At 42.4% G+C, this 19,445-nt stretch overlaps 1 pseudogene; it reads right to left on the minus strand.

Moving 5' to 3' along the window:
- Positions 1-17,404: 17,404 nt before the first annotated feature.
- LOC147902518 (putative germin-like protein 9-2) lies at positions 17,405-18,019 on the minus strand (annotated as a pseudogene).
- Between the last annotated feature and the right edge of the window lie 1,426 nt (positions 18,020-19,445).

Genomic DNA, 19,445 nt, shown 5'->3' on the forward strand with positions numbered 1-19,445 from the left:
CTTCTGTTGTGCCCACCTGTTCCATGTGTCTGGACCAAGGATTCACTGGTGGCGAGGTCATCCTTGACTTTTGTCAGAATGAGCTCGAGCTCTTCCACCTTAGCCCGGTATTCTTCAGCTCGATTTAGTGCGACATGGCCCGTTGCTTGAGCTATGACCATTGTCGATTGGCTTTCACGCACTGAGAGCTGGGCTTGCATGAGATTGGAGGAGAGTTGTGAGGCTTGCTCCTGCCTCCTTTGTAAGATTGTGCGGGAGACTTGCGGTAGTTGTGCCATGGCTTCAAAGAGATTCATCTCCATTATCTCTACGCGTGACAATTGTTCTACTATCATGTGGCTATAGCCTCCTGCTGCCCTATACTAGGGCACGCTACAAAATTGGATGGCCTCTGCTAGGCCTACCCATGGCATGGAAGAGGTGCCGGTGGCAAAGGATGTTGTCTCCTGAGGGGTGGTGGAGATTGAGACAAAGGGTGCAGCATGGGTGGTCAGCGTAGTTTCGGCTCCTGTATGGAGACTAATTTTGATGGTGTCATCGCCTTGGAGGTCTTCAATGAGAATAGGCCCTCCTTGCACCTGTTTGCCCTTATCCTACGGACCTAACCACTGTAGGTGTAGTTGTCGTTGCATGAATTCTTGCAACTGGCGGTCCTCATATTGGTTGAGTGGCTAACTTGTTTCCAATTGCACCTGAGTTATCGGAGTGGCACTTGGTGTTGTCCTCACTCTCTTGGGCCTTGTTTCTATCTCTTCTTGCTCGGTATATACGGAACTGGTGGCAGATTTCTCGGCGAGGCCGAAGCCAACTAGCAGATGCTCACTTTTCAAGTAATAGAGGACTGGCATGTACAACATGCGATTGCCGATGACATCTCCATGGGTGCTAAGATCATCTCGCATCTGGCTGTAATAGTAGTCAGCCCAGTTCATCTCCTAGAAGTTCACCATTCTCAGCAAGATATTGGGCACAATGTATTGATGATGGTCCATGTGCTTCACTTGCATGAGCCATTGTAGGGCTCTTGCCAGGTGCTCTACCTTAGGCTTGTGGATGGTGGTGAACTAGATTCAGCCTCTGCACTTGTGAGGCAGTCAAAGTGACAGACCGCATTTAGGGGGAGTCGAGTTTCTTTTTCTATTTAGAGTATTTCTATGGCACCACTGGCAGGTTGAATGTTGCCCGCACCACGTTCTGATTGATCTAGTAGTGGTGGGGGCTTCTTGCGGCATCTCACAAGCCACCTATGTGGGTGTTGCTGTCGTATGTCTTCAGGAATTCCGCTAGCAGAGTCATGTCCAGGTGGCATGGGAGATGGGCTGTGACTCTTCCCAAGCTTGCAAAGGTGAGGGCTTCCACAACTGTTGGGTCCTGGAGAGCAGCATATGCTACTGTGGTGTGGTAGTGGAGGGTGTAGTCCTGACCCTCGTATGCAAAGCACGAGTGGACCATGCAAGCATCTAGCTCTTGGAGCCATGCTTCTTCTAATGGCGAGTGCGCTTGTGAATGCACGATCTTGTACTCATCTACAGTGGGCACTAGGGTGCGCTTTCGTGTTTTTGTGGGAGGCATGCTTGCTGTGGCTGGATCTTCTTGAGTAGCCTATCTGGTGGAGGTTTCTTTGTCTTGTAAGTCCTCCACGGGTATTTCAGCCGTCATATAAATTGTGGCCGGAGGAGTGCTCTAAGAATATGATGGGCGAGTGGGCTCTGGAATAGGGTGAGGGTGGAGCCCTAGGTTAGGTTCAAACTCGAAGAAGTCATGTTTGGATTCCATCGCAAAAGGAGGGGAAGTTGAGTGACAAGGGAATCGGTGGATGAGGAAGAACATGACATAAATTTGATGGTGGGGATGTAGAGGAAGTGGCCACAAAACTGTCAGATTTCTGGATAAATTTTGACAGAGTTATGGTAGAGAATTCTATCCCCCTGATCGACGGGATATTGGTATGGCGACGGTTGGTGCTAACTTTGATGGCGATAGTTGGTGCTAAACCTCGACCAGCGTGGTACTTGAATGGCAATGAGGTAGTGCTATTTTGGATGGCGATGACCAGGCAGGGTATCGTGATCACGACGGTCGATGGCGAACATTTTAGTGATGTTAGTGTTGAACATTTTGGTGACAGCCGGTGTTGTATCGGTTTGGGGATGGTCAGTGGGGTAGTGACTATGTAAAAATAGGGAAAAAAGAAGGAAGGAGGAGTGGGGTGGGGGAAAATGTGGATTGAGCGGAGTGCACTTGTGTGGTGCAACATGATAGCGATGTCAGCATGCAAGAGCATGAATACTTGTAAAAATGCAAGAACAGACTCTAATCACTTGGTGTTGACCGCATCCAAGAAGAGTTTGATTTTGTTATGGTCCATACAGATTCCATTTCGGGACACTATGTGACCTAGGATGACACCATGTTTGACCCAAAATTGGCACTTAAGGGGGTTGAGGGATATGCGGTATAAGCAACACTTCTTGAGGATGAGCCTGAGATACTTTAGGTGGTCATCCCATTTTGAGTTCACGCACATATCGTCCAAGAATACTTCCACAAAGTCCCTCAGGTATTCCTTGAATACCATGATCATCATACGTTGGAAGGTAGCTGGGGCATTCGTTAATCCGAATATCATCACCTTGGTTCATATACACCCCATTCAGTTGGAAAGGTGATCTTGTGTTGATCTTGGGGGGAAATTGAGACTTGGTTGTAACCTGAAAATCCATCTACGAAGCTATACACTTCCTTTCCAACTACCCTTTCTAGAACATGTTCCATGAATGGCAAGGGGTAGTGGTCACGTCTCATGGCTGCATTAACCTTCTTCAAATCCACGCATACTCTGATTTTTCCATTTTTCTTCAGAACTATCACAATGGGTGATACCCATTCTATATGCTCGATCTCATAGATGAATCCTGCATCTATGAGTTTTTGGATTTCTTCCCTCACTATGAGTGCATATTTAGGATTCATAGGGTAGGCGCGTTGTGGTACTGGCCTGACATCATCCATCATGGGGATTGTATGCTGCACTATTGCGGCAAGTACTCCTCTCATGTCCATGTATTTCTAGGCTAGGAAGTCCTTATATTCTCGTAGGAGAGCTATAAAGGCATTCTCCTCACTGGAAGTGAGGTCATCGGGCGACAAATAAGGGTTGTGGGTCCTAGCCTTCCGGGGCTAGGTTTACTTCCTTAACCAGGGCTGGTCCATCATACTCTTGAGAAAAACCATCCTCTCGAGAACTTTTAGCCTGTTGGTACAAGATCTTACGATCCTGAATAGTATAGGCCTTGTAGTGGGCTGGTACCTGCCATAAGTCTTCTTTATCCTCAATCTCCTTCTCTTTTTCTACTGAGGCAGTGGACCTTTGGCCTTAGCCTTGCCTTTGGATAGAGGGGATTTGGTATTTCTTGCCATTCATGTCCACCTACCAAGCATCAACCCACATTTGCAAAAATGCTATGATCTTGGTAATTTGTAACCACTTAGAAGAAGTTTCTAAAGCCATACCACCGACTCTCACATTGTAGAGTCATGCTTAGGACAAATGTTTAATCCTTGCAAAAACCACCAACCTTGTAAAATATGGATTATTCATTTTTTTAAACCTCGTGCACAAAAACTCTTGAATTTCATCATTTGAACCTGGCTTTCCTCCACCAAACTAGTTCCAAGGAAACACCAATATCTCAAGTCCTGCTCACAAATAATCCAAATAAGAATAGCTTAGACACAATTTATCCCCTCTTCAATCTTAGCTATCCATCTTCCTCATTTCGGACATCATACCTACCAAAGATTATGCTTAGGAAGAACATGAAATGAATTGCAATTCCTTGAGCCCTTTAAGATTCCTAAACCTTTCAGAAAATTGAACCTTGATCCTTGTACTTGCTATAGATTTTAGTAAGCTCTGAGCTCAATGTAACTGGTTATTGTTAGACCACTCTATGAGCAAAGATTTATTATTGGTACACAATCCCTACAAGTAAGCTACGATGAACCTTTTATTCCCCATAATTATGTGCTTGCCATTGTGACACAACATTCATGATGAGAATATATCATTGCCTGGGATTTCTTCTGTAACACAAAAAGGATGTTATTACGTTCATGAGATCATCTCAACAATTGTAACTGTGCAGTGTGATTTAAGAAGCAACTGCAGGCTGGTGAAAGAGAAGGAAGCATACCTTGACAGTGAGATCATAGAGGTTTGTGGGAGAGCTAGAAGCCATGAAGGAGGAGGACAAGAAATGGGTAGGAGAGGAAAAAAGAAGGAATGTGTGGAGAGGAGAAATTTTTTCTTGCCTCAATATATCCTCCAGGCTTTTTTTTTGGGACTCACAAAAACTACGACGACACCCAGAAAGGCACTCAAACTATGGAGGGGGCATCTCTGATCGCCACGGAGTGCTCTTTACCACCCCTAGAGAGGATCTTCTTTTTTGATGGTGCCTCTCCATAGAATTTGGGGTGGATTAAAAAATAGGCAATGATCTTCACTTTTGTGGGATACACCAGTCCATGGGGTACCAACTCTCAAGCAAGCATACTGAAGCTAGCAAAGTTTTTAGGCAAGCTTAAAAATGGAATAATATGTGGCTCAAGGAGAGATTGTATTTTCAATTGATGGCACTACGTTGCTGCCTAATAAAGTGTTGGTTTTTGTTACTCTTTTCAAAAGTCATTCTGTTAAATGGTTGTAATTTTTGGCCTGTTTATTTTCCATGATGCCTAATCAAAAAATGCCTAGAGATGGTTCAATCGATCTCCAATTGGATATTTCCCCTATTGGTATGCAATGTCCAATGCATTCCTATGTAGATTAGGTAGAAAATTAATGAAGAAGATGTCTGTACGAAGCTGAGTCAAAGTAGAACAAAGGAGAGTCTATCCAAGACTTTGTGCTGAGGATGAAAGCTTTCATCAATCAGTTCAACATGGTTCTATATGACAAGTCTATGAGAGCCTAGTTGATCACGAGTTGCACCTAGGTAGACTTACACAAGCCAGGGATAGTTAATTTGACTAGAACCTATGAAGAACTGTTAGATCAAGTTGTTGCTTTGGAGAAGAGTGAAGGATCAAGAACAAGTCAAAGAAGAAATATGTTGACAGTGACACTGAGGAGACGCCAACAAAGAAAGAGACACTGAAAACCCAGCCAAAGAAGGCCTTAAAAGAATTGGAATTTGAGGTAAGCCGAGCAACAATGCGAAATGGTGCAACAAGTGTTCCTGACATGGGCACATGGAAGAGGAATGAAAGACTAAGTATCGCAACACTTGCACCAAGTTTGGGCATGATAAGTCAGATTGTTGGTTTAATGGTAAAGAATCATCAAGTGGCATGAATAATGGTCAGCCACAGCAAGTGGTAAGCCACCACGTCTCGAGCAGAAGGAAAAAGATAATAATGGTAAGGAGAAAATGGATCCATCTAGATTAAGTGCTTCTATTGTGGAGAGAATCATCTGCGTTCTAACTGTCCAATATAAGTTGAACATTTAAAGTTTCTCAAGACTAACATGGAAAGAAAGGAAGTGGATCCAAAATGTCGAGTAGTTGTAGCTGAGCTACCAAATGCAGTTGATGCCCAAGTGGTCACTCGGTCGAAAGGATTAGTAGCAACCACTAAAGACATAGATTTTTCAAGTAAAGACATTGATTGGAAGGCCCAAAAGGAGTTGGCAGCCAAGATTGCAAGGCAGCTGAAAGAAAAGGATCAAGCAATAGAGATGCCTGAGAAGACTCCGTAGTCTATTACCAAGCAAGGGGAATTCTCAAAATCTAAGGAAAATGCAACCGAACTGAGTGCTACACAAGAAAATAGCACAAAGCTAGCCCAAGCATGGGAAATCTTTAAGAATATGTAAGTTAGTCTAACATTTGCCAAGTTAATGAGAATAGCTCTACTCTATCCACATTTCTTTGCTCAGTAGATCAAGGAATCGGCTAAGCAACCAAAAGCGGTATAGTCCTTAGCCAATATACTAATGAGATCATCAAGATAGATAGTCAAGATGTGTGCATACCAACAAATCCTTGGAAGGTTTCAAGTAGTTGTCAACCAAAGGATTTGGAGGTCACAGATCCATTTCCTTAGGATGTTGAGTCACAATTGATGGAGTTACAAATCCTACCAGGGTGAGTTTGATATTTTCCAAGTGGTTACAAACATCAATCAAAAGTAAAAAGACGAGTAGATTGCCAAGGAAAAAGATATTTTTCCAAGCAACTTCATCGAAGATATTGGATGGGAATGAGAGATAGGTGAGTTTCCAGTGACAATCACTAGACTCGGTACTAAATAGTTGGTCCTAGAGCCAACACAAGAACTGAATCTAGGACAAGAAGAAAACCTTGATATGATAGTGGTAAGTGCCAATATTTCTTCCAAGCAACGTTTTTCCTAAGTTGTGTCAACACAAGATACCTTTGGTGCCACATGCAAAGCCAAATTGAGAACAGAGGTACAGAATGAATCCTAATTATGCCAAATAGGTAAAAGACGAGTTGGATCAACTCTTGCATGCTGGGTTTATTTATAGTGATTGGTTATTTTCTATTGTGGTTTTGCCTTAGAAAAATGGCAAACTTCGAGTTTGTGTAGACTATAGGAAGCTAAATGACCAAAAGTCCTCGATCCATTTTGGATACCCTTGACTGATGTAATCTTGGATCAATTTGTAGAACATGAGATGTACTCATTTATGGATGGTTACAATGGCTATAACCAAATCATTGTGGCTCCAGAAGATCAGTATTAGACTTCCTTTATCACAAAATTAGGTGCTTATGCAACTTGGGTTATGCCTTTTGGATTGAGAAATGCCCCATCAACTTTTCACAAGTTTATGGTAGAAACTTTCCGAGACTATCTCAACAAGTTCATTTCCATTTCCTTGGATGATTTTTGTGTTTATTCTTCAGAAAAGGGTCATCTCGGTTACTTGAAAAACATCCTTCTAAGATGTAGAGAAGCTATATCTCATTGAACCCAGCTAAGAGTGTATTCTGTGTTTGAGTCGGCAGGATACTACTCGATCATGTCATTTCTCAAGGTGGCATAAGAACCGAGCCAGGTAAGGTTTAGCAAAGCTATATAGCAAATGCTTGAGCCTCAGAATCTCACTCAACTAGATTCTTTTGTGGGGTTTATTAGTTTCTATCCAAGGTTTATCAAAGAATTTGCAAAAATTATAGCTCCTTTGTATGAGTTGATAAAGGAAGATGCTAAGTTTAAGTGGAATTCCGAGTTGACTATGGGTTTCCATAAATTGAAGCGTCCAGAAATGGCTACTCCTATTTTAAGGCAACCAAGTTGGGATGTTATCTTCCATGTGCATGAAGATGCATCTAGATATGCATTAGGCATTATTTTGGCTCAACTGGATGGTTGATTAGATTATCTAGTAGACTATTCTAGCCGGTTATTAACATCCACCAAGTCCAATTATAGTACTACCAAGTGAGAAGCTTTGGGAATGATCTTTAGTGTGTAGAAACTAAGGCATTATCTACTCGATAATCCTTTTCTATTCTATGTTGACTATCAAGCCTTGCTTTATCTAATCAACACTGTAATTCAAGGACATCTTGTCTGTTGGATGATTCTACTTCAAGAGTTCAAGGTTAAAATCATTCATAAACGTGGCAAGAACCATGTAGGAACTGATTGTTTGCCTAGCTTACTTGCACCCGATGATACACAAGGAGTTACTATTAAGTTGCTAGATATTGAACTCTTTGCAGTGGATTATTGTGAGCATAAGTATGCCAAGTTGATGGATTATTTGTCTAAGGGTACATTTCGTAAAACAATGCCTTGGATTAGTGCAACTAACAAGCCTTAAAGGCTTGGAAAAACACCTTGATCAGTGTACAACTGTATTGATAGTGTACAAATGGAGTTCTTTGCATATGGGTTTTGCCATAGTAGTGAGCCCTTGTGTTGTACAAAGCTCACTTGGGTCCATCAGGTGGACATTTTCATGGGGAATTAACCATTAGAAAAACCTTTTATGCACGTTTGTGGTGGGAAACCTTGTTCAAAGATGCCCATACTAAGTGCATTTAATGTGACATTTGTGAACATACTGGATGGTTATTGCCTATCATTCTATGCCATTGTAACCCACTCGTCCATCAAAAGCCTTTTAGATATGGGGTTTGGCCTTTGTTGGTCCTTTGAAACTAGCCAAGTTCACTCATAATAAATACGTCATTGTAGCTATTGACTATGCTACAAAGTGGGCAAAAGCTAAGGCACTCTGACACAAATCGGCTCGGAGCACTACTAAGTTCATTTTTGAGAATATCATATGCAAGTATGGATGCCATTTGTAGCTTGTGAGTGACCAAGGTACACATTTCCTTAATGATGTGATGCAGTCTTTGAAGGAGGAATTCAAAATCATGCATATGATCTCCACCACTTACTATCCTCATGGAAATGGTGAAGCTGAGCCAACAAACATAAAACTTAAACTTGTCCTCACCAAGATAGCGCAATCAGCTAAGGGTTAATGGAATACTAAACTTCATCTTGCTCTCTAGGCCTATAGGACTACTTACAAGGTGACTACTAAACTTACACCCTTTAGTATCTCCTTTGGCTTGGAAGCAGTTGTTCCCTTAAAATTTATTGTTCTGAGTCTTTGAATTGCTACTGAGCATCACTTGGATGTGTGAGAAGCAATCAATGGATGATTGAATCAACTAAGCCACCTAGATGAGTTATGCCTCTGAGTAGCCTAGTCACAATTGATGGTACAGCACAGAGACAGCACATGACAAAGGCATGCCATGATAGGCATATTGTGCCTAAGAATTTGAAGAAGGGTATGCTCGTGTTACTCTACAATGCTAAGTTGGGGCCTCTCTAAACAAATTTCAAACTGGGATGGAATGGTCCCTACTAGCTAGCTAAAGTTTTTGAAAATGGGACAATTAAGCTCAAAGATTTACAAGGAAATGTATTCTTCGAGTTGTATAATGGGAGTAAAGTGAAGCCATACCAAGAAATGAGTTCCTCAAATAGCTAGGAATCAGATGCAGACCACTCAATTGTTGACAATGCTTTGGTTGATTTCACAAAAATATTGCCAGTTAGCTATTTAGTGATAGAGGAAGAGATGCATTTTATGCCACCACATGGAAGTCTTTTTTTTTTTAGGTGGGGAAATGCGGGTTTATATTAATATGGTGTCAAATATATACAATCATAAAAAATGGACCAACAGACTTCCAAAAGAAGTTCTGATCAGTAATAGTGCCTTCTCTAGAGATATCTGTAACCGTTCGTTCAGCTGAAATACCAGTAGTAGTAATAGAAAAGAATAACAATCTAGTCCATCTCATGCGGCTCTTCTTTGGGCACCAGGTGTGCCACCACTCGAAGTACAATTGTGCGAGGGATGCGTGGATGGGGGCACAGATTTCAGACTTTGGTTTGTGGTCTAGGCTCTCGAGGCTTGAAGTCGGGAGGCATGACCTCATTACGAACTTTGACAGTAACTTCAACAGGGTCGTTCCATGACACATGTCTCTTATAGACAACCAAGGGAGGGAGGTCCGAAGGAGAAGGCATAAGGTAGGATGGCGAAACATGTAGGGATGTTGTGTGGCGAGGAGAGGCTATAACGTAGGAGAGGTTGAAGAAAATTGACTCGTAGGCACGGGGAAACAAAGAGCAGGCTCAGAAAACTTGGCTATTGTCGTTGCTTGGCTGTGAGAAAGTACTAGCTGTGGGGTGGAGGTCGAGGGGAAATCTTCTTTTTCCACTTGTTTTTTCAACTGCACCAGCAAGGTAGTCTCTTTCTTCGTGATTTGTTCAGCCTTTTTGCAGCAATCCTAGATTTGCTGTTGCAGTTGTGATATCTTTTCAAGATTTGCACCTCTTTCCTGTGTTCAAACATACATTCATTACAATTTCATTAATACCAATAGAAAGATTACCAAAAACCTTAGCGCATCTCTGAGCCTATAGAGACCAAAGAATGGAGCTGCGCATAGTGTTCCAATTTTTCAGGACCTGGTTGGTATGTCACTCAATAGAAGGAGAGCATAATTGATCGAGAAAAATCCAAACAACCTATGTGCATTGTCCCATACTTCTATAGTTTAGAAATAAGTGGGAGATATCTTCCTACGCTTCGTTACATCTTTGGAAATAACCATCTCCTTGTCCAATTATCAATGCTTGTTTGGCTATCCAAACTCCTTTGTGCATGATGAGCGCTTCCAAACTGCATAGGAATTCCTAGTAATCTGAAGACCTCTCCTTTTCTGATCTCTTTACACCCCTTATTATAAAGGAAGAGGGGGGGAGGGCTCAAAGTGCCATATATCCCTGTTTTATCATGATTTACTATGGATCTCACGGCCGTATAAAAGGTATTTAAGCATTCCAATGTGACCTAAACTGACTCTTCGTCATTGTGTGGTGTTAGATTTGTGTCATTTGCAAATTGTTGGCACATAATCTTTCTGCCCCCTTCCACCTGAATTCCTTTCATTGTGCCCTTGTCTAGTTCATCTCATTGACAAGCCATCCTAGTGCATCTACAGCTATAGCGAAGAGAAGAGGAGGTAGAGGGCAACCTTGTCTAATTGATCTTTTAAGCTTGAAGGGTTGTGTCATTTTACCATTTACTTCAACCTTGCTTCTAGCTTGACATAGAAGAATTTCTACATATAAGAAATAAAGCCGGGTCCAACTCCCATGTCTTTGAGGGAGGACAAGATGAAACCCCCATTCCATTCTGTCATATGCTTTGTGGAAGTCTATCTTGAGGAAGCATATGTCCTGCTGAGTCTCCTCAGCCAGTTCAAGTCCTTCCCACAAGGTGAGAATAGCTTCCAAGATATGCCTTCCTTGTATAAACCCCTTTTGTTCCTCCCTTATCTAGCATTGCATCTTGGTTTTGAGTCAAATAGCAAGTGCCTTTGCAAAGATCTTGTAGCTGCAGTTCAGCATAGTCATCGGTCTCTAGTTCTTCAGTTCCTTTTTTGGTCCACCTTTACGAATAAGTTTTATCATGCTTGTGTTGATTCTTGGGTCTAAGAAACCCTTTGCTTTGGAATCTTGCTAGAGCAACATGAGACAGGGCTTGCCAGAGCAACATGAGACAGGGCTTGCCAGAGCAACATGAGATAGGGGCCTACCATTTCCCAGAAGACTTGATAAAACTCTACAGGAAGTCCATCTTCTCTTGGAGTCTTACCCTTCCCCATTTGGTATATTGCACCTTTCAGTTCTTCTAGAGTGAGATCTTTGTCCAAATAGATGCTGTCAAACATAGAGACTTTTATTTCTCTCACTCTAGAGCACTTCCCACGATCTATAGCCTTTTCTGTTGTGATGACCTCCTCCTCTCCAAGCAGCTGTTTAAAGTGTTCTGAGATCACCTCAAGGATTTCCTCTGGGTCTTGAATGTGTTTGTCACCGACTTGAAGAGCATCAAGGGATTCTTTACCATGTTTTTTCTTCAGTCTTTTAAACATATCCTCATTAGCCTTATCTACTCTTCTAGCCCACCAATCCCTAGTGTAAAATTTGGCCTGGTTGGCTGCTATTTTGGCTTCTACCCTGAGTTTGGCTCTGACATTCTCAATTGTTCATGACCCTATTGTCTTGTCACTCTCAAGGAGAGCCAATTGCTCTTCAAGCTTATGAGTTCTAAGCGATCTAGCTTTGTTAGCTCTACGTTTGATTGCTTGCACCCCTCTAGAAACATCGCAGGAGGATGAGAGCTGTGGATGTAGCCAACTCCCCCTCTAGGAACATTGCTAGGAGGACGAGGGCCATGGATGTAGCCAACTACCACACAAGAACACCCCTCTTAATTGCTACAAGGACGAGGGCCATGGATGTAGCATTGTTAGTTAATCCACCCCTCTAGGAACATCACAGGAGGATGAGGGCTGTGGATGTAGCCAACTACCACACAAGAACAAAGCCATTTGGTTGTTTCATTTAGCAATCCTTTGTGAACCTTCACTGTCGGAAGCTTACCTTTGAATGATCTTCCATTTGTGCTAGAAGCGAGCTTTTCAGCCAATCCTGTGCTGGAAGAGTCGCCCAAGATATGCTTGGCCCTCAAGGAGAGCTGTTCCCACGCGGTTTGCTTTGGGGCTTGTGGTGCTTTGAAGAGGCTCCTACCTTTGCCTTGAACACTCCAGCATAGGAGCCTCTCTGCACGTCATGCATGGGTGTCCTTGCTTGGGTCTGTTGGATTGGATTTTGTTGTGGTGCTCCATTGGTCGTCGGTTGTGCTTGTTTTGGCACTGAAAAGGTGACTCCTTTAGCCTTTTCTACCGTTTTCTTTCTTGAGGACGATGGACAGTTGTTGGGGGCAGATTTGAAAGAGCTTAGTATTTCTTTGAAAGCTGCACCACTAGCGTTATGCATGTCACTATCCTCCACATGGAATGTGAATCCTGAAGTCATACTATATTTGGCATTCTCTTTGGTTCACTCAAGATCTTGCATGATGAGGTCTATCTTGATGTTGTCTTCAAGATTCAGAATCGACAACTCTAGTCCACTCAAGTAGAGGGGGATTACTTTAGCTGGGTGAGCTTCCACCCTATCTTTTCTACCATCACTGGGGGAGGTCTTGTCGCCGCCATCGCTAAGAGACACCCTATCCCTACTGCCATCACTAGAGGATGCCATCTTTTTTGGTGTCTGATACTTTGCACAGGCCTTAGTTGACACATTTTCACATGCCTTAATTGACACATTTGTGGAAGTCTTAACATTGTGGACACATTAATGTAAAATCATCATACTAAAGAAAGGGATATTGATGCAACCAGTGATCCGACGGGAGATCCAGTTGTAGATTTTGTTTGACTACATTGGGTTAGGAACTCTAGTTATTATCTTCAATTGTATTCTCAGTATATTAGTGCTCTTACATCTTTGTCATCGTCTACAATAGCTTTACATTTTCTATCATTTTCTTTACCCTCTCTGTTTCTATTGTTTTCTCTGCTGCTACCCAGCCCTTTCTTCTATCATCCTCTTTGTCGCTCAATTCTTATGTTGTATTCTTGATCATGGAGAGGAGGAAGCATGTTGATCACCAGAGAAGAAGGACAAATTCATACCATGTGTTGCCTCGCTCCACACCCTATAAAGGATTTCACTCGGATTTCAACAACGATGCCGTCCTCATAGGGATCTTGCATGCCAATCATCTATTGAAATTCACAAGCCTGCCATGGAAATATGTTTGGGATGAAGCACTTATATAAGAGATCCTGGACTCTTATAATGAGAAGGACCATAGCCCCATCATAAAGGACATGTATGTCCAAATTAATTCAGAGCTACTCAAGAATGCCTTCAAGCTGAAGCAATGCTCCAACCCTCGAAAGCTTGCTGATGCCAAGCAGTGTGATGTCTACTTTGGAGATGATAGCTATTCATCTTCACAATGGTATCTTATTAGCAAAGTAGCCAACGAGAGCATAAAGGAAATATGCAGGTTCTTGTTCAAGTTTACTGGGTTAAAGAAGAGTGTGAGTTATATTCCAGGACAGTATGTAGCACGGGTCATTACATCGGTGGAGGATCGGTTGCCCATGGGCTAGTTCACTATCATTGAGAAGGCATTTAAGACTATGGCTAAGGGAAGTGATCCAAGACTAGACACATTGCAAGCTCGGACTGCACCTTTGCATGCTGCAACACCATCTCACCATGGGGTGCATGCCATGGCTGAATGCATTGCCATTACTAGGTGGCGCAGGTCCTGTCAGGGGCCAAAAATGCTGGACACCCAAATGGGGGTGAACAGGATAACAAGGAACATGAACAGGATAGAACCATTAGGAGCAAAGCAAATATGCAGAGTAGAAGGAACAAGAAACAGAAGGCACATGAAAAAGGTACCAAGCAGGAGAAGCAGGAGAAGGATAAGGGTGCTAGAGAGGCACAAGGTAAAATGCAATAGGGGAACAACAATAAAGGCACCTCTGCGCAACAAAACTAGGACAACTCGGAGGAGAACAATGAAAAGGGCACCTCCAAGGGGTTGAAAGAAGGAAATCTCAAGGGGAACAACCAAAAGGGCTCCTCCAAGAATATGGAGCAAGAATATGCCAAGGGGATAGAAGGTAGTGGGACACCCCCGAGCAGTGAGAAGAAGAACCCATGCCAAAGGAGGAGAGGGAGGACCTCAGGGGGTGCACTACTAAGAAACCCTATGTATCACATGCGTTCAAGTAGTATTTAAAAAACCCCTAAACTAAAATTTTCTACCCAATAAAACCACCCTTTTTTACTCATAAAATAACGGATTTTTTTCTAAAGTTGAATTTGAAAATCCCTCATGTTCTTGTAAACCTGTTAAATGTTTCCCAAAACTTGAATTAAAATACACCTCCTTTTGAATGCATGTGACTAAGTTTTTTTTGGATGAACCCCCGAGGGGAGGATGGAGATGACAAGGGTGATGCCAAGCCCTCACAAAAATATGAGCTATAGAGGGGTGGTACCACCTTGACCTCCATTGCCTTGCGTTCACCTCCCTTGCCTCTATAAAGCTTACCCTATTCCGAGTCATGCCCCGTGAACACCATGTTAAGTGGGGACAATCATCGGGATTGGGCTCCCACCGAGAGCAAGTGGCAAGTCCTAAGCGAGAATATGGTGCATGCAGTTCTTAGGCCTTGGATTATCTAGCCAACGACTACATCCCTCCCCATGTACTCAAGATTAATATTTTCCTTTAGGCGCAATACTGGGAGGAGATGTCTAGGTTCTTTGAGAAGCAGACAGCAAGCCTGCAATGGGCTGTGGTTGACTTGACTATGGAGTGCAAGTCCCTCTACGAGTAGTTGGATGGTAGAAATGATGTATACGAGGAGGTGGTCCAGAACACTCCAAACTACAACATGCCCATGCTGAGCTCAAGAGGGACTTTGGTAACCTACAAACAAGGTGGACAGATTAAAAGCACTCACTACCAAGTCTAGCAGTGGAGTGGTGGCTTTTGTAATAGCAAAGAACATGGAGTTGCAACATGCCCCGAAGTACATGTAGCAAAAGGCCACCGAAGCCGGACAATAGCACATGCAGCTTAGATTTAGATTGAGGTCCTTGAAAAGGAGAATGCCTAGCTATGACAGGATGTTGCAAAGAATAAGGACTTTAAGGAGGAGAATGCGTGCTTACAAGCTAAGCTAGATTGGTATGGCCAACTCCAGTAGCTAGTCTGTCTCCTCCAAAGGCTTTTCATGAACACCACAACAAGCTACCTCATCGATAACCACCAAACCATGATGGATAATTGGTTAGGCTAGTGTGCATGGACTTTCCCAACCAGACATCTAGATGGGAACCTTAGAGTAGAGAACCACCAAAGGTGGAGGTAGTTCCTTGGGTAGTTCATAGACAAAGGCAACAAAAGGTATCATGGCTCAGGAACTTCTAATGCTCAATCCAGCTAGCCAAGCTGAGTGTAAGGAGACAACCACACAAACGTACTATGATTTAGGGATTTTTGCTACTTTTGAGGATGCCATAGTAGATGCAAAAATTTTGATGGACACAATTGAGGTGGGTGTACAAACCGAGCAGATTTTGGAAGCCGAGCTGAGTTTTCCCACATAGGATCTCCCTGTGGCCATTCCATCTACAAATGTTTTGCACTGAGTTCTAGATCGGGAGGAGATGTGTATACGTTATCAGGTTTATCAATAGATAGAAGGAATGGAGTTTACTACTCCCCCCCACTCTATGAATCAACTTGTCCTGGAGCCAATAAAGCTAGTGATATCGGTATATGATTGAGCAATCAAGGAATTCAATCTCATACCTTAATGAGCACTACAGAAGGCAACCAACACAAATACATAACTTGCCATATCTCTTTTACACGGCCAAGGATAAGCACAATAACAAAGTCTTCCAAGTTTTATCATCAATAACCCATACACTAAAAGCGAAGGACACACAACACAAGACATGCGGTAAATCGATAAAAAGCCCAAATGACCCTAAGATAATAGCTGGATTGCAAACCAAGCTCAATTTGAAAGAAGGAATGCTCATAGGGATATGTCCAGGAAACCTAGACACCGAAGGTGGCTTGGTAAATGGAGCTGGTGGTATATTCAAAACAGTTGATGATAGGGCCAACACAAGAACACTATGGATTGAATTTAACGACATGAATATTGGTAAGAACACACCTATACAAAATAGTTTCTTATACAATGAAAGCACACTAAGAAACTGGTCTCCAATTCTTCCAGTAATGAGAATTCCAAACCAACCTAAATGTTGTCACAAGAACTCAATTTCCAATCCAACCAGCTGACAATACACCGAGCTCAAGGAGTGTTCGTGGACAACCTTGCGTTTGATCCATCAAATATCATATCTCATGGACTTGTGTACACGTCACTTTCTCGCATTAGAGACCTGAGCAACCTATGCTTACTTAAAACAAAATAGAGACAAAACAGATAATTGTGGACAACAATGTACTGGAAGAAATTGCAAGACTCCAAACATAGTCCAAATGGAAAATAGAGCAACTGGACTTCTTCGTGGCTCAAAACAGATGTATGAACATACAATCACTAAATGCAAGGTCTTTTAACTCATACAAAGAAGACATCATATGCTCTAAAAGCTTGTTAGCAACAACCTTCCTTTGTTTGCAAGAGACACATGAAAATGATCCCAAGATTCCAACTCGTCTGTGGTAGTGGCAGCCTTGGGATTGCAATGTCCTACAGGCCAGAAACAAACTTGCTGCAGACGTAATACTACAACAAAAACGAGATTGAGACCTTGCTAACAATCCACCAATACAAAAAACATGACCCAATTGCTATAATCAACATTTATAAATCCATAAAATAAAAACAATATACCTTTAACATCAATTACACATCAACTACCTAATCAAATAGATGCATACATAGTCGGAGGCTTCAACATTGACCTCGGGACTAATAGAGCAACGACATCTACACTAAACTCTTTCATGGAGGAAAACAATCACACAGCTAATACAAACACCCACGATAATATACGGATCCTCTATTGATCACATGTGGAGAACAAAGAATAACTTAACTCGCAGGACAGGAACAAATTACATTTACTTGTCCAACCACTCCCTCGTCTACAATTCAATTCCCAATAATTAATCCAACCAAGCAAATTAGACAATCTTTGAGGTTAAAGTCCTCTTAATAGATATTAGACTATTTATTTTGAAGGGTGTATACACTCAATGAAAACCTATGCTTGAAAACCATTAAAGCCTGCAAAGTTCGCCCCTTTTCTAGCATGCATTTGAAACGAAAGCTCCACTAGATGGAAAATTCACTTCAGAGCTTATGAGGAACGGCAGTTAGCCATCTTAAAACTAGCTCTCCAGCATTTTTACGATGTCGCCTCCAACGCCGAAAGCTTTCTCGAGGATAACTGCGCTGATCCCAGAATAGAAAAGGGTTGCATGAACACCAATGCGTCCTGGATTCGAGCTGCCGAATGCTGAAATGGCCTTGGCTGTTCTATGCCCGCTCATGTTAATCTGGTAATGAACCAAGCCCTGGGGGAAGACGAAGACGTCGCCGGCGATGAGCTTCTGCTCGTAGAACTTATTAGAACTGTCCACTAGCCCCACATGCAGGATACCATGGGTAACGTACAAGATCTCGGAACCTCGCGGGTGAATGTGCGGTGGGTTCTGAGATTTAGGCCTGAATTCCTAGAGAACAAAAGAGATGCCCAAGCCCTTTAGGGCCGGGAAGTCAGATACGAATGCTGTTCTTGCCTAGAAGATTCCAGCGGGGGTACGGCGGACGTCCTCACGGAAGCCGGTGAAAGTGAAGAAGCTGGAGTCGATGGAAGAAGGATTGACACCGGCAGGAAGTGAGAAGTCAGTGAGGAGGTCAGGATCACGGGAAAGTGCACCGAGGATGAGGGAGGCAGCCAAGAGGAAGAAGGCGGAGGTGGCGGAGAAGGAAAGGCGAGCCATGGTTCTCTGTGGAGGTGAGCTGAAATTACATGGATGCTGTCGGAGTACTTATAATGTGCTCTAACGAATGTTTTTTTGTATTAACCAATGTTTTATTGTATTAACCAATGTTTTATTGTCCAAAGGTGGTATTAGACTCCAATTCAGCCATTTGTCAAGCCACCACCCTGCCGGCTAGCAGGCCAAAGTTTTCCCTATGACCCAAGGACCCGAGCACCTCCTCATGGCGCTATAGTAGCACTAGCATACCTCTCTTGGCATTGTAAATAAAACATCCCCACCTTTATACCATATTTCTAGGCTTGAGTTACTTAAGTCTTGCTCTCAAAGGGTTTGCTTCAAGTCCATAACTGAGAGATATGCTCCTTAGGGGTGGTTGATAGCTTGCTCATGGTGGTTGACAATTTTCAAGGCTCCAACCTCCTTTGCTAGTAATGAAGAATTCATAGTCTCTTGTCATCCTCCAGAGCCAATCTATCTCTCCACTAGCACTGCTAGAGCTCGCGTGAGAAGGTTCTCTAAAATGAAAAAAAGGGATCATGGGGAGCACATCAATACATGTGCAGCCCTTGGTGGTAATTGAAATGGAGTAATGTAGCTCTATATTTCGATTTCTTTTCAAGTGGGAAAATTGGGTACATTGGATGCATACCCTCCAATTACCCTCCCATGACTATTGAAGGCGCATTCCTTAGCTTGGGGGTCATCCAAGCCTCTTCACTTATACGATAGAGAAATGCAGATTGGAATCCATCCAACAAATCAAACCTCTAGCATGCAACCATGTGCACTGGTATCATTAAATGGTCAGTGAGTCAGAGCTCTATCATGAAGTATCAAGTTATAGCTTGTTAAATCGAAAGGGACCCTATGGCAATGGCATATGTTAGGAGATCGAGCCTCATGAAAGCACATTATTTGAAAACTACAAGTAGGCTAATGTTGACAAAAATCAATGGATATCTTGGCAGTGCAGGCAAAAAATACAAGATCCACTTTGAGAATATATGTATCGACATTTAAATAATAAGTGATGCCACATGGAGCAAAAAGAGGAGAAAAATCAGATGCTAGCTCTTGCACTTTGACGTGTGGATCCCCTTGAGGAGCTAGAATACAAAGTCTTTGCCCTTTTATCCTAGAAGACCGTATTAGGAAAAGTAGGAATATCTCAAGTCCCAATTTTTTCAAGCCTCACAATTTTGGTCCAAAAAACAAATTTAAAACAATTTTTTATGAAGATAAATGGCATGAATATATGGAAAACACTACACTCATGTGTAAATATTGAAGTTAGTATGCCCAATATGTACTACATATTGCCAACAATCTATGGCAAATTCGGATTCAAATCCTTTTTTATTGCCTCCATTTTCAGTTTGATTATATTAGAATTAACTTATGTTTGCTTCTTTTGTATATATTG

Source organism: Dipteris shenzhenensis, chromosome 4, assembly GCF_047967505.1.
Source record: "Dipteris shenzhenensis isolate YYH24624 ecotype China chromosome 4, Dip_SZ_1.0, whole genome shotgun sequence".
Taxonomy (NCBI): domain Eukaryota; kingdom Viridiplantae; phylum Streptophyta; class Polypodiopsida; order Gleicheniales; family Dipteridaceae; genus Dipteris; species Dipteris shenzhenensis.